Source organism: Pelophylax lessonae (genome assembly GCF_965119305.1).
Source record: "Pelophylax lessonae genome assembly, chromosome: 1".
Taxonomy (NCBI): domain Eukaryota; kingdom Metazoa; phylum Chordata; class Amphibia; order Anura; family Ranidae; genus Pelophylax; species Pelophylax lessonae.
In genome coordinates, this window is record NC_138768.1 from 416,119,354 (window position 1) to 416,134,502 (window position 15,149).

The 15,149-nt window shown below is 44.7% G+C and overlaps 1 protein-coding gene across 3 annotated transcripts in view; it reads left to right on the top strand.

Moving 5' to 3' along the window:
• Positions 1–15,149, top strand: part of ACO1 (aconitase 1) — a 105,398-nt gene that overhangs the window by 19,440 nt on the left and 70,809 nt on the right. Inside the window, exon 1 of one of the 3 annotated variants that reach the window (XM_082244149.1) lies at positions 4,496–4,622. The exons of the other annotated variants lie outside the window; for them this stretch is intronic. The gene's annotated coding sequence lies outside the window, so the exon portion shown is untranslated. Of the gene's footprint in view, positions 1–4,495; positions 4,623–15,149 lie in introns of those variants that run through there. 3 annotated transcript variants of the gene reach the window in all.

A 15,149-nucleotide genomic window follows, 5' to 3' on the forward strand; every position in this document is an offset into this window, starting at 1 on the left:
GACAGTCCCATCAGTGGTGGACCTTCTAGTTTCCCGATTAAACAAGGCAACCATAATTCCAGTTGAAGCGTCCCCGGCCTTTAAGGACCCAGCTGATCGAAAGGCGGAGGCTGTGGCCCGCACTATGTACACCTTACCTGGCTCAGCGATGAGGCCGGTATTTACCATTGACCTGGTGTCGCAAACTCTGACCGAGTGGACTAAACTCCTACGCCGTGACCTGGAGGGAGAACAACTCCCCCGCCCCCTCCCCCCTGCGTTTGCTGAGCTGGCGGACCAGCTGGTCCAGGGGCTGCAGTTTATCTGTGATGCCTCTTTGGATGCGCCTCCTTTTGATGGCTCACCTCTTTGTTTTGGCTGTGGTCCTTCCGCATGTCGTTTGGCTTAAATGCTGGTCTGCGGATCAGACTTCTAAAAAGGCCTTGACTGATCTTCCCTTTCAAGGAGATCGCCTGTTTGGTGCTACCCTGGATGACATCATTTAAAGGTCTCTCAGGTGGGAAGAGTATTTTTCTTCCGCAGGCTACGAAGTGCAAGGAATCTCGTCATAGACGTGGGCCTTCCTTCTTGGCTCATAAGAAGTTCTTTCATCCATCAGGGGCACCTGACAAGGGCTCAAAGCCTTTCAGGACCTCCTATGGCAGATCCAAATAAACCTGGTCTGGCAAGGCGAGAGCAGGCTTCTCCAGACCAGTGGACAAGACTCCTTCTGCATGAAGGTGCGCTCTCACCCATATCAGGGGTGGTGGGGGCGGGGAGTCTTTGCTGGTTTCTGGACCCGTGGACTTCCCTGGTACAAGACAAGTGGGTCCACAAAGTCATTCGGTCTGGCTACAAGGTCGAAGTTCGCTCCGAGCCTCCGCTTCTCGGGTCTTCACAAAAGTGTTTGCTCCGGTGCTAGCCTTTCTATGCCAACGGGGGATCGAACTGCTGAGCTACTTGGATGATGTCCTTCTGCGAGCAGAATCTCCTTCTGCTCTGGTGGAGAACCTAGCAATCACAATACGAACTCTGCGGGAGTTCGGCTGGATTCTGAATTTTCAGAAGTCTGCCCTGGTTCCGACCACAAAGCTGGACTATTTGGCCCTGACTCTGGACTCCGCTGTAGCCATACTCCTCCTTCCACTGGACAAACTCCACAAATTGCAGGCTGCAATTCATCTCCTGCTGTCCAACAGATGGTCATCCCTCCGGACTTGCATGTGGGTGCTGGGCCTGAAGGTGTCTACCTTCGAGGCGGTTCCGTTTGCATAGCTCCATACGAGGTCTCTGCAAAGGGAGATTCTGACCAAGTGGGACAAGACTCTGCAGTCTCTGGACAATCCGTTTCGGCTGAGTCGGGGAACAAAGGAGTTCCTGATATGGTGGCTTCGCTCTCTGGAGCTTCGGCTCAGAAAATGCTTCCTCCCCTTGTATTGTACTGTGGTCACCATGGATGTCAGGGGATCTGGACGCTGCTCCAGACTGCCGATCAATGTCCTGGAACTCTGAGCGATCAGACTGTGTATGCAACATTGGACAGATCGTCTTCAGGGATGCCCAGTGTGCATTCAATTGGACAATTCCACGGCCGTGGCTTATGTTAATTACCAAGGGGGCACAAGAAGTGCCCTGGCAGCTCTGGAGGTAGCCGGCATTCTAAGGTGGGCAGAATAGTTAGTTCCTCCCCCTCTCTGCCGAACAAATTCCCAGGGTGGAAAATTTGGCAGGCTGACTACCTCAGTCAGAAGGTGCGCCTCCAGTAGGACACTCCCGAGGTGGATCTGTTGTCTCGGCTCAACAGAAAGGTTTAGAGATTTGTGGCTCAGTGAAAGGATCCACTGGCAGATGCCACAGACGCACTGATGGCCCGGTGGGGTCAGTATTATCTGATATACGCCTTCCCTCCTCTCAAGCTTCTGCCCAGACTCCTACGCAGGATCGAGGCAGAAGGAATTCCGGTCATCTAAAGGCCCGTACACACGTACCGATCGTCGGCATACAAACGTCGGTGGAGGAAGGATCTGCCGATTGTACGCGTGTTAGTATGGTGCCTCCGACAGATGTCTGCGCACAATCCGCGGACAAAAGTCTTTCTTGCAAACATGAAAATATTTGTATGCCGACACCAGAACGGACGATTGTTCGCCTGTCAGTACACAATTCGGCCGACAGACCGCAGATTTGCAAGACTGGGCATGCTCAGAAAATAGAAAACACAGGGAAAGTTAACCATTACATGACATCACTTCTGCAGTCGGCGGACAAAATTCTTGTGCTGTCCTTGTGCTGTCTTTGCACTTTTCAGCAGACACCGACATCCCGGGGAGAAAAGAGGAACATTTGTAAGCCGACCATCGGTACGTGTGTACGGGGCTTTAGTGGCCCCAGTCTGGCCTCGCCAGACTTGGTACGACGATCTGGTGCGGCTGGTCGCCGACGTTCCTTGGAAGCTTCCTCTCAGGGAGGATCTGCTGTCCCAAAGACCAATCTTCCATCCTGCTTTACAGTCACTGGCTTTAGCACCTGGCATTCATCAGCCAAGTCGTCAAAGGATAGAGTCGGTAAATCCTATGTTGTTAAAAGCTAGGAAATCTACTTCGAGGAAGATCTACCATTGTACGTGAAAGACGTACATTGCGTGGTGTCAGTCTTTTGGGGTGCGTCCTTGCTCCTTCTCGGTGGCTCGAATCTTAATCTTCCTTCAACGGGGGGTTGAACAGAAGTTGGTCTTGAGTACCATCAAGGGCCAGGTGTCGACTTTGGCGGTCTAATTCCAGCGACCTTTGGCCACACACTCCTTGGTGCATACCTTTCTTCAGGGTGTCCGACATTTTGTCCCTCCAGTGCGGGCTTTGTTGCTGCCTTGGGATCTCAATTTGGTGCTTTCAGCTCTACAGAAGCATCCATTTAAAAATATTTGGGAGATTCCTCTGCTTGTGTGGGTACGTAAATTGCATGCATTCCCACAGTCACTCTAAAAATGTGTGAGCAGGGTTGCTTTGCGCTCTAAAGAATGTGTTGCAGGGACCTTTTTCCATAGTTGCCAACAATCATGGATTGGCTGGGACAGTCATAGATATTTGACAGCTGTACCGGGCTGCATCCTGAAAATCAGTGCAGATCAGACTGTCAGTCATTGCCGCGTGTGCCCGGCACAGACTTTGTCACTCACATGGGTACACTCAGGGAGAAGATCAGCCATGCTGCCAGACAATTGGAGAGACAGAAAAAACCCAGTAATTGCTTCCTGGGGACAAAGATCCCTCCTACCTACTCCCCCAGCAGCTGATGATTTCAAGGTGCTCTCACAGGTGGCTCCACTTGGACTCAACATCCCAGAGGGGCGGGCTCAGGGTGGCTTGAAGTTTGTTTGGGCGGGACTCGAGGAGGGGGTGCACCTGGGCTGCCTTCCACTATGGCACATGTGAAGCTGTGTGCGTGCGAAGCAACACTGAGATGGAGGTAAGTGAAAATGGCGGCGCAGTGCTGAAACGATGGGATATTTTTATAGAATATTTCTTTATTTATTTTTTACTAGTAATGATCAGCAACTTATAGTGACACTGCGACAGACAAATCGAACCCCTGACCCTTTTTTTGGGGACCAGTGACACCAGTACAGTGATCAGTGCTAAAAATTGCACTGTTACTGTACTAATGACACTAGCAGGGAAGGAGTTAACATCAGGGGTGATCAAAGGGTTAAATGTGTCCCTAGGGGGTGCTTGCTACCTGTGGGGGGGTTGCTCTGACTGGGGGAAGCAGAAACACCAGATCTCCATCATCTTCCCTTGTTTACATATGCATACTGCTGTTCTGCCTCTCTCGGGAACGATCACGAGTGGCCGGCTGGTTGGCTCCCCCTTTTCTCCAATCAGTGCACGAGCCACCTAGAGGCTATCGCACAAAATGACATACAGGTACGTGATTTCGCGCAATAGAGCCAACCTGCCGCAGTAAATGTACGTTATGCGGTCGGCAAATGGTAAAACAAATTATCCAACCTATTTTTAAAGGCACATTTACTTTTAAGTTGCCTCATCCATCTATCCACAAATTGTTTTGGCAATACTTGAATTTAAGTGGTTCTAAAGGCAGAAGATTTTTTATCCTAATGCTTTCTATGGGGCCAGGAGCTCACAGCGAGGGACCTGAGGAGCGGAGGATCTGGGCTGCTCTGTGCAAACCTACTGCACAGAGCAGGTAAGTATAACTTTGTTGTTTTTAAATGAAAAAAAAAAAACGAGACTTTAGTATCACTTTAACAGTACTTTTTTAAATATTTTATATTGGGTGTATTTGCATATGATTTAATAAAGGCTGCTGATCAGTACAATGAATTCATAGAAATACCTCTGTTGGTGGGAGTCCTGGGAAAGGCAGAGGATCAGTGTGCATTGGATAAGCTGCGGACTCGCCCCCTCCCTCTGTGTTAAAGAGCCAGTCCTGTTTCTCCGTTCTATGCTCTGTATGGGGAGGCGTGCGAGTGGTAGGAGGGTGGAGTTCACTTCGGTGTGACTTATCAGTCAATAGCCTGATAGAGAGTACAGAGGCTGACTTTGCCCAACCACACTGCCTCTTGACCTCCCTGGCTTCTCTGTCCTTATGAATGTAGAGGTAAGGCTGTCTAGCCCTCTCCTGTGAGTATAAAACCACCTCTATCCTTGTTTCTAAACTTTTATTGTGTAGGAGAATCATAATATGGTCATGTATCTTTATTATATTGTTGTCAGTATTGTTTTTCTGCAGTTAACTCTCGCCTGTCTTTTTGTAAATGCTCACATCTGATGCTTTTGCTTAGAAATGTTAGTGTGTTTTCTTAAGGTTGCTACAAGTATAAAAATGCATTTCACTAAATGTTTTTTATTAACTTTTTTTAAATTTTCCCTGCAATGTCTTGAAAGTAAACTGATTAAGCTTTTGCATATGACAGTTGTGATACTTGGTAATGCACTAGTGTGTGATTTTGTTGTGCTTCAGTCATGTTTAGATGGGTTATGGCATAAAAAGGTTGTTTGCACGTGTTCTTGTAATAAGGCACGTACTAAACAATTTTTACAAGGCTTTAGAGTCCACAGAAACGAGTGGAATGCTACATTTTCAACAGCACGCATACTAAAAATGTTCAGAGAATGAAACGGCTATAGGCTTGCAGATGTGGTTGATTGTTCAGGTTGGATCTGACCACACAAACGGCTGTGAGTTATCTCTGACAAAGTGGTTCTGGCTTACTTTATGGGAAAGAATAGGAAAAGGATTTGCAAGCCTGTCTAATCTTTCTCTTGGATAATTGTCGGTGGGAGGGCATCTGCTGTGGCCAAAAGCCTTATACTGTTGCCTAATGTAGCCAAAATTACTCTAATATAGTGATAGTCATCATCTCATGAATCAACTTTTTTTACTTTTTTTTTTTTTTTTTTTTTTCATTTTTTTTTTCTTTCAGACCTGCATAGTAAATGCATAGTGTGCTAGTATGCATCACATACTAGCACATTATGTGAAAACTAAGCCCTCCAGCAATGTGATGCAACTGCTGGAGGCAGTGTCCATCTTTACCTGGTCTTACTTTCGGCTCGTGGTCTCCAGCTGTGTGACAGGCCGCAGCCGCGATGGCGTCACTCCCACGCATATACGCGGTGGAGCCATCATTCACGGCACAGGTATCTGTAGGAACGGCGTGGGTGGCCATTCCTTCAGAGCGTATGCGCCAATGATGTCATCGGCTGAATGTGATGTAGATATCTCCTAAACGGTACTCAAAGGAGATGTTTATAGTACCTATAGGTAAGCCTTATTATAGGCTTACCTATAGGAACAAATTATAAGTTTTCGTTTTTACTTCCTCTTTAATCCTATAGAAAGTTTATGGAGGGAGCTGAAACCTTAAGGATTTACAGAAGATCTGTAAAGAATAGTGGACCAAAATCCCTCCTGAGAGGTGTGCAAACCTGGTAACCAACTACAAGTAACCCATTACCTTTCTGCTTGCCAACAAGGGTTTCTCCACCAAGTACTAAGTCATATTTTGCTTGGGGATCATATACTATTTTACTTATTGAACTGTAACTCAATTTATAACATTTGTATCATGGGTTTTTTCTGGATTTTTGGTTGATATTCTGTTGCTATCGTTTAAAATACACCTATGAAGAAAGAAATTGAAGGAAAAGGGGGTGGCTAGGGGGACTTTAAGGGTACCATCTTAGACAAATAGTACAGATAGGCAACAATTGAGTAAAATGTCAAAATTTATTAACACAAAAAAAGCTTCCTTGATAAAATTAGATTGTCCATGTGTATGGACAATAAGGACATACAGATACAAAGTATTGATGAATACACCAGCAATATTTTGATATAGTGTGTGCTGTAACTACAGAAGATGGGGCAGATAATTGGTAGGGCCCTTAACTGACTACCAAGACCAGCCAGACATATGGAGTAGTTGGAATGCTCGATTGCCCGACATGTTTCGTGGGTTAGCGCTTCTTCAGGTGCAAGAACGAAGGCATATAGTTGGTATTACAAACATAAACTAGATATAAAGAAAGAAAACATAAGTGTCACATATAGGTACATATACAAAGGGTCATATCCATTGGATTAGCTTTTGGGCATGTCTGATTCCCCCCACACATATATTCCATCACCTAAACAAACCCACCTCGTCCGAGGGAGGCCGGCTATGGCTATGACCCTTTGTATATGTACCTACAGTATATGTGACACTTATGTTTTTTCTTTCTTTATATCTAGTTCATGTTTTTAATACCAACTGTATGCCTTTGTTCTTGCCCCTGAAGAAGCGCTAACCCGTGAAACATGTTGGGCAATCGAGCATTCCAACTACTCCATATGTCTGGCTGGTCTTGGTAGTCATTTAAGGGCACTACCAATTATCTGCCCCATCTTCTGTAGTTGATGCATATACTATATCAATTATTGCTGGTGTATCAATTAGTACTGTGTATCTGGGCGGCACAGTGGTGTAGTGGTTAGCACTTTCACCTAGCAGCAAGAGGGTCGCTGGTTCGAATCCCAACCACGACACTGCCTGCCTGGAGTTTGCATGTTCTCGCTGTGCCTGCATGGGTTTCCTCCGGGTACTCCAGTTTCCTCCTACACTCCAAAAGACATGCTGGTAGGTTAATTGGATCCTGTATAAAAAAAATTGGCCCTACTATGTATGTATGAATGTGAGTTAGGGACCTTGGATTGTAAGCTCCTTGAGGGCAGGGACTGATGTGAATGTGCAATGTATATGTAAAGCGCTGCGTAAATTGACAACGCTATATAAGAACCTGAAATAATAATTATAATCTGTATGTCCTTATTGTCCATACACATGGACAATCTAATTTTATCAATGACCCTTTTTTGTGTTAATAAATGTAATATTTGTCTATGACGGTACCCTTAAAGTCCCCCTAGCCCCCCCCCCCCCTTTTCCTTCAATTTCTTTCTTCACATGTTTATTGGGACGCTGGTACCTGTGCTGAACAATCTATACTATTCTGAGCTTTGTCAATTTAAAATACACCTATGATAAAAATTATAGACCCTTTGGTTCTTTATAAGTGGGCAAACTTACAAAATGGGCAGGAGATCAAATAATAATTTCCCTACTGTACCACGGTCATACCACTGATTAAAAAAAATATTTACATATTTGCACTCCCATTGGCTTAGGGAGTCTGACGTTGGCAGAGTGCCAAAAAATGAAATGTTAGACTAGGAAATAACAAGTGTAGAGCCCGGTCATGTGTTCTGTAGGTCACCTGGAAGGCTCTCTAAGGTAAGAAGAATGGCTAATGATATCTGCTGACCATTATTGATCATTCCTTCTTATATTATAAATATTTGACAGTTTGGTACCTGTGTATAGCTAGTCTGTGCTTGCTTAACCACTTTAGAACCGCTCACAGTAATACTACTGCGGCAGAGTGGTTCGTTATCGTCCAGCGACGTAGTATTAACGTCGTTGGACACTCCCCCCTTCTGGGCGGCGCTTGCGCGCCGCCGGAGGTTTGCTCCCGCTGTTTTCATTCACAGCGGGAGTCGGGCCAGGGGAGGAGCAGCGGCGATCGCCGCTGCTCTTACCCGATCGTCGGGGATCGAGTCTGGAGATCCGCCCGCTGTGTGTAAACACAGCGGGCGGATCTCCATAGTGACAGGGAGTGACAGATCGGACTGTTCAGCATAGCTGGACATCCGATCTGTCCATGACTCACACAGTCACCTCCCCCCCTACACGTCAGTAAGCACCAGGCATACATTAACCCCTCCCTCTCCAATAAAATTAACCCCTTCCCTGCCAGTGTCATTTTTACAGTAACAGTGCATATATATAGCACTGATTACTGCAGTAATGTCACTGGTACCCCCAAAAGTGTCAAAAATGTCAGTCAAGGGTCCGATCTGTCCGCCGCAATGTCGCAGTCCCGCAAAAAAAATCGCAGATCGCCGCCATTACGCGTTAAAAAAAAAACACCAAAAATGACAGAAATCTTTCCCTTTGTTAGTAAACGCAATAACTTTTGCGCAAACCAATCAAAATACGCTTATTGCGATTTTTTTTACCAAACATATGTAGCATAAAACAAATTGGCCAAAAATTTTTAAAAAAATTGGTTTTTACATCTTTTTTGGGGGGAATTTCATATAAAAAAAATGTTAAAAATATTATTTTTTCAAAATAATCGCTCTTTTTTTGTTTATAGCGCAAAAAGTAAAAATCGCACAGGTGATCAAATACCACCAAAAGAAAGCTCTGTTTGTGGGAAAAAAAGGACGTAAATTTCGTTTGGGTACGGCGTCGCACGACCGCGCAATTGTCAGTTGAAGTCGCACAGCGCCGAATCGCAAAAAGTGGCCTGGACGGAAGACAGCAAAATCCTCCGGTGGTAAAGTGGTTAAAACCACAATAATAGACTATGTTTAAATAAATTGCAAGCCTTTGTCTCAGGCTGTAAGGCTGGCCATACATTGTACAATTACCAAAAGCCATATAATATGAGGTCAAACCTAAACAACACTTTCAATTTGTATCCAATCAGGCAGGCCCTTGCACTGCATATACAACTATCAACAGAATATGTAGTCATGGATTTTGTGTGGACATATAGAAGAGAAACTGAGTACTATAAAAACAACTTTATTATGTACCATTAAAAATCTATTATGCAACATTAAATATTACTCTCCACATAGGGGTTCACAACATGCAATGATTCTGATTACAGTTCACATGCGGATTTGATGCGTTTCGGGATTTCTTTTTCAGGAGCTCATGTGACAGAATCCGTACCCTGGAACCCACTCCTAATCTTTATTGGAGTAATATCAGCCAGTAGGGTAGATTGGAATTCATGGCATGTGTATGTTGCCCATTGAGGTGCAAATAAGTAAGCCAAGGTGAAGCCACTGCCTCTTGGGTGGAAAATTCAGGAACATTCAGTAAACAGCCAATGGTCTTGTATGCATAATCTTAAAATAAAAGGACCAACTTTCCAATGAGGAACTATCCAGACCCAATGTGAGTTAGTCACCATAAAGACAGCATGGTAGTCAAGGCACATATGTTCCAAAGAGGGGGCTCTTGATATTTATCCTAGAAACAAACTCCGTTCACATGGTTCCAGCATGTAAAGCACTACATAGTTAAAGGTAAATCTAAAGGAGATTGTACAGAAAGTTGTATAATGTATGGCTAGTTTAGATGAGTCCTGCTGGCATACTGAGCAGTACTAGTTTAAAGCCAGCTCATTTATTTGTACTGATTTCCTTGCCATTTTACTAGTATATCTAATGAATGTGCCTGCTGTTTGCTTTTATTGGGCTGACTAGCTCCTAATGTCTACAGTGTATTAGCAGACTTGAACCTTGTGGAGCACCAATTTTAAATATTTGGTGTTAATAGTCTATTCGCTGCTAGGATTAAAAGAAAGTGAGATAAGTCCTGATGTGCCTGGTAACCAAAAACCTTAAAAGGCTGCTGCTACTGCTAGTAGAGATGTCAGGACTGCTCCATTAACCACTTGCCGACTGCCTAACGACGATTTACGTCAGCAGTCAGCCCCTCACAGGCAAAGTGACGTAGATCTACGTCGCTAGCCTGTGAGGGTCTAGGGAGCGAGCACGCGCCGCCGGAGGCGCGCTCCCACGTGGTCACGGACCCCCCCCCCCCCCCCCCCCGCGCTTGTGAGCGGTGGACCCGATGTCCGCCGGTCACTCTGCGATCGCCGCTGCAGAGGGAGAAAGTCAGGCGGCTAATGTAAACAAGCCGCCTGTCATTCTCCCCTGTGTAGAAACTGTGATCACACGGTTCTACTATGTAGGACCGTTGATCACTGTTTCTACAGCTCAACAGACAGCCAATCACAGTTAGAATCACGCCCCTAGGGACACACACAGCCCCTCCCTCTCAAATAAAGTTAACCCCTTCACTACCAGTGTATTTTTACAGTAACAGTGCATATGTATAGCACTGATTACTGTAGAAATGTCACTGGTAACCCCAAAAGTGTCAAAAATGTCAGTAAAGGGTCCGATCTGTCCGCTGCAATGTCGCAGTACCGCAAAAATCGCAGATCGCCGCCATTACGCGTTAAAAAAAAAAAACAACAAAAATGACAAAAATCTTTCCCTTTGTTAGTAAACGCGATAACTTTTGTGCAAACCAATCAAAATACGCTTTTTGTGATTTTTTTTTTTTTTTTTTTTACCAAACATATGTAGCATAAAACAAATTGGCCGAAAATGTTAAAAAATTTTGATTTTTACATTTTTTTGGGGGGGAATTTCATATAAAAAAATGTGAAAAATATTATTTTTGCAAAATTGACGCTATTTTTTTGTTTATAGCGCATGATCAAAAAATCGCACAGGTGATCAAATACCACCAAAAGAAAGCTCTGTTTGTGGGGAAAAAAAGGACATCAAATTTGTTTAGGTACAGCGTCGCACGACCGCGCAATTGTCTGTTAAATTCACGCAGTGCCGAATCGCAAAATACCCCCTGGTCAGGAAGGGGGTAAAATTTTCCGGGGCTTAAGTGGTTAATGAGTGTATGGAAATGTTTTTTTTTTTTTTTTTTTTTTTTGTGCAGTTTTAATTTACCTCATTACAGACTGTATTGGACATATTTTACTACTTTTATGTATGTTTGCTTGGATATTTTACTAGAAGTTTATCCTATTCAAATGGATTTTTAGTCCTTAAAATTCAGAGATTTGTAAAAGCTGTGCAGAATATATTATTGGCTGCTAGGGAAGGCAGATATGACTGTGCTAAGTACAGTAACTTTTAGCAGTGACCCCCAAACTTTTTGGCACTGGGGACTAGTTTCATGGAAGAAAGCTTTGCCAAGGACCGTGGGGGGGGGGGGGGGTTGGTGTTGGGTGTGAAGGCGGTCTCCACAGCCGATTTGTAGGGGCAATGACTAGTGTATTACTTGCATTGTAATATGAAATAAAATAGTTCAACTCCCCATAATGCAGAATCAGAGGAAGCCCTGATGTCACTTGCCACCATCGCCTGCCACCAGCCGCTACTGTGAGGCCTGTTTGCGGTCGATGCAGGGCGGACAGATAGAGATGTCATCTCTCTGTTCGGCCGCCCACCACAACACTAAAACAGCAGCCTTCAAGGCCCGGCTGCAAAGAGGCCAGGGACTGGTAGCAGTCCGCAACCCGGGAATCAGGGACTCCTGACTTATAGCAGTAATATCTACTTTTTTAAAAATATTCCCATCCTGCCAATTAGTAAAAAGTTTGCTTGCATTTAAATGCATCAGTTTAATAACATAGACCTACAGTAAGAAAATATGTTGCAGTTGCTGGTCTTTCCTGTATGAAAATGCTACCTGCCGCTGCCTTGATGTCATGATATCATGATCCTAAGGCTCCAGTACTCTGAGCCACTGACCCAGAACAAGCATGTATATTAGGTATTCTGATTTCACTTACTGCATGGGGCATCCAGGCACGGAGCTTTTTCAGAAGGTCAGCAGTGGCAGCCTTTTATTTCTCGAACTACAAGTGTCTTGTAAATGCGCACTATTGTTTCTACACACAATGCACCTAATACTCTATCAAATCGTTCAACTCTGTCCCAGGCTCTTTTGCATTATTACAGGATTCAGGAAGTTTAAAAAATTGAAAAGGTAAAACACAAGTTTTTCCACTTGTTAGACTAACATTTTGCGATAACTGAACACTGTCTAACAAAACACTGTCTGCTTGAGGTATTTTAGTATGGATGCTGACATAAGCTGGCGTACCTATACAAATATTGGACTACATCAATTAGGATGAATTTAAGTGTCTCGTTCTTTAAAAAGTTAACCAAACTCAGGGTCATGCTGTAGGCCAAGCTCCTATAGTGCCTTTTTTTGCAAAAGAAAGGTTACACACTAAGCATATACAAGATACCCAACATTTTGTATTCTGTCTGGAACATATATAGGCAGAATATTTCTGTGCTCTAAATAGGCTTTGCTTGTGTACACTTTAAAGGGAAAAGCAATAGAATAACTTACTTAGAACCCCCAAATATTGTACATTTTTTTTTTAGCAGAGAGCCATTTTATTCCTTAGGGTATCTTTGGCATTTTTAATGTCACACAGTATTTGTGCAGTGTTTTTGTAAATGTAATTTCTTATGGAAAAAAATACACTTTAATTAAAAAAAAAAAAAACCCACAATATTTACCCCAGTTTTCTTTTATAATGTGAAAGATGTTATGCCGAGTAAAAAGATACTGAAATGTCATGATTTGAAATTGCGCACACTCTTGAAATGGCAACAAACTACGGGAATTAAAAATCTCTACCTTCTTTTCAAGCAAAACATCAAAAAGAAAAAAAAAATGACTTCTGGCCTGGACAGGAAGTGACATCATGACGTCGCTCTTTTCCTCCAAGGCCGAAGAGGCGATCAAAGAGTATACTCTATCTACGGAGCCAGCCGCACCGTTGGATGGTTTCTCTGACAAACCGGCGGAAACAGCCCCGAGAAAAATGAGGTGTTGGCGTGTGGCTCAGAACGGTTTCCTGAAAAAGCAAACCGCCATTTGGCTACTGGGGTGCCAAATTGTACATTCTACGGTGGCATGTGAATGCATCCCTCCTACATGACCAAAGCTTAGGCACCCAGCTATGTTATATGAGTGTGGGGGGGGGGGGGGTGTGGGGGACAATCCTTAGAGCTATATAAGAAATGTGCAGCTTAAACAGGGCATAAGAGCTGCTCTCGCCCCCAAGTCAATGTGAGTGCAAAAGTTGCTTTAAGGAGGTAAGAGGTAAGTCAAAAAGAGGACAAATGCACTTGCCAGTTTACTAAGAATGATCTCCGAAGAGTCTAGGCAGAGTAAGGCAACCTTTTGAGAGGTGAAGATCTACCTGGAGAATATGGAAGAGATTAAAGATCACCTTTTTTTTAAGATGTTCACTAGCAAGCCCCTAATAAAAAGTAAGAGTAAGGATGGCATGGTGAAAATTAAGAAACCTCTAAAAAAAAAAAAAAAAAAAACTGTCACTGTAAAAATATAAGCTTAGTCTACCTTTAAAAGTTAGCTTCAACAAAAAACTCGGCATTCACTTTTATTCACAACTTTTTCATGACTCAAGGGCATCCTACATGGCTGATGTAGTCCATAATGAACACAGAACTGGTACTGCAATTAGTAAAATGTTTGCTTGCATTTAAATGCATCAGTTTAATAACGTAGACCTAGTGGGTAGGGCAGTGTCGAGGGGCCAGTAGAGCATAGGGCAGTTTCGAGGGGCCAGTAGAGCATAGGGCAGTGTCGAGGGGCCAGTAGGAGCGTAGGGGTGTGTCGAGGGGCCAGTAGGAGCGTAGGGGAGTGTCGAGGGGCCAGTAGGAGCGTAGGGGAGTGTCGAGGGGCCAGTAGATTTTAGGGCAGCGTCGAGGGACCAGTAGCACGTAGGGCAGTGTTGAGGGGCCAGTAGGAGCGTAGGGCAGTGTCGAGGGGCCAGTAGATTTTAGGGCAGCGTCGAGGGGCCAGTAGATTTTAGGGCAGCGTCGAGGGGCCAGTAGCGCGTAGGGCAGAGTCGAGGGGCCAGTAGCGCGTAGGGCAGTGTACAGAAGTCAGTAGTGGGTAGGGCAGTGTCGAGGGGCCAGTAGGGCAGTGTCAAAGCCAGGGGTCAGTAGGGGGTAGGGCAGTGTACAGAAGTCAGTAGTGGTTAGGGCAGTGTCGAGGGGCCAGTAGAGCGTAGGGCAGTGTCGAGGGGCCAGTAGGGCAGTGGACAGGGAAAAGTAGAACAGGGAGTCAGGAGGGCACACCACTGGGGGGCTCTGGAGGTAACAGAAGTAATTGCCTGATGCAGAGCAGCGCCTACAGTATATGGGTTGTACTTTACTTGCCAGATGACCGTTCGCTTTATAGGGAGTCACAGATGGTGACTTGCCACCTTTCTGCAGAATTATTAATTTTGGCTGCTGTTGCTTTTTGGAGCTGAGACCTCATTTTTAATAGTGAAAGCCGTGTTCTGTGCTAGGTTGAGTTTCTTGTAGTAGATGAAGGAAAGAGGAAGGGCATTATTTTTCTGGCAGTACTATAGTTTTCTGCTGAGTCACTGACCAGGCGCTGCTTTTGTCATTTGTGTTTTTTTCCAGGAACAATTATTACGCATCTACCGAGCACTTGTATGTTATTTTCACCAGTACCTTTTTAGAAAGTGCTGACTGTGTAAAAACAGAGGAGGAGGGAGAACTTCTGAAATACTAGGTGAAGTGTGACAGCTTCACAGTACTCAAAATTGTATTTGCAGACTAACGATTGTTAAGGCCCGTACACACGTACCGATCGTCGGCATACAAACGTCGGTGGACGAAGGATCTGCCGATTGTACGCGTGTTAGTATGGTGCCTCCGACAGATGTCTGCGCACAATCCGCGGACAAAAGTCTTTCGTGCAAACATGAAAATATTTGTATGCCGACACCAGAACGGACGATTGTTCGCCTGTCAGTACACAATTCGGCCGACAGACCGCAGATTTGCAAGACTGGGCATGCTCAGAAAATAGAAAACACAGGGAAAGTTAACCATTACATGACATCACTTCTGCAGTCGGCGGACAAAATTCTTGTGCTGTCCTTGTGCTGTCTTTGCACTTTTCAGCAGACACCGACATCCCGGGGAGA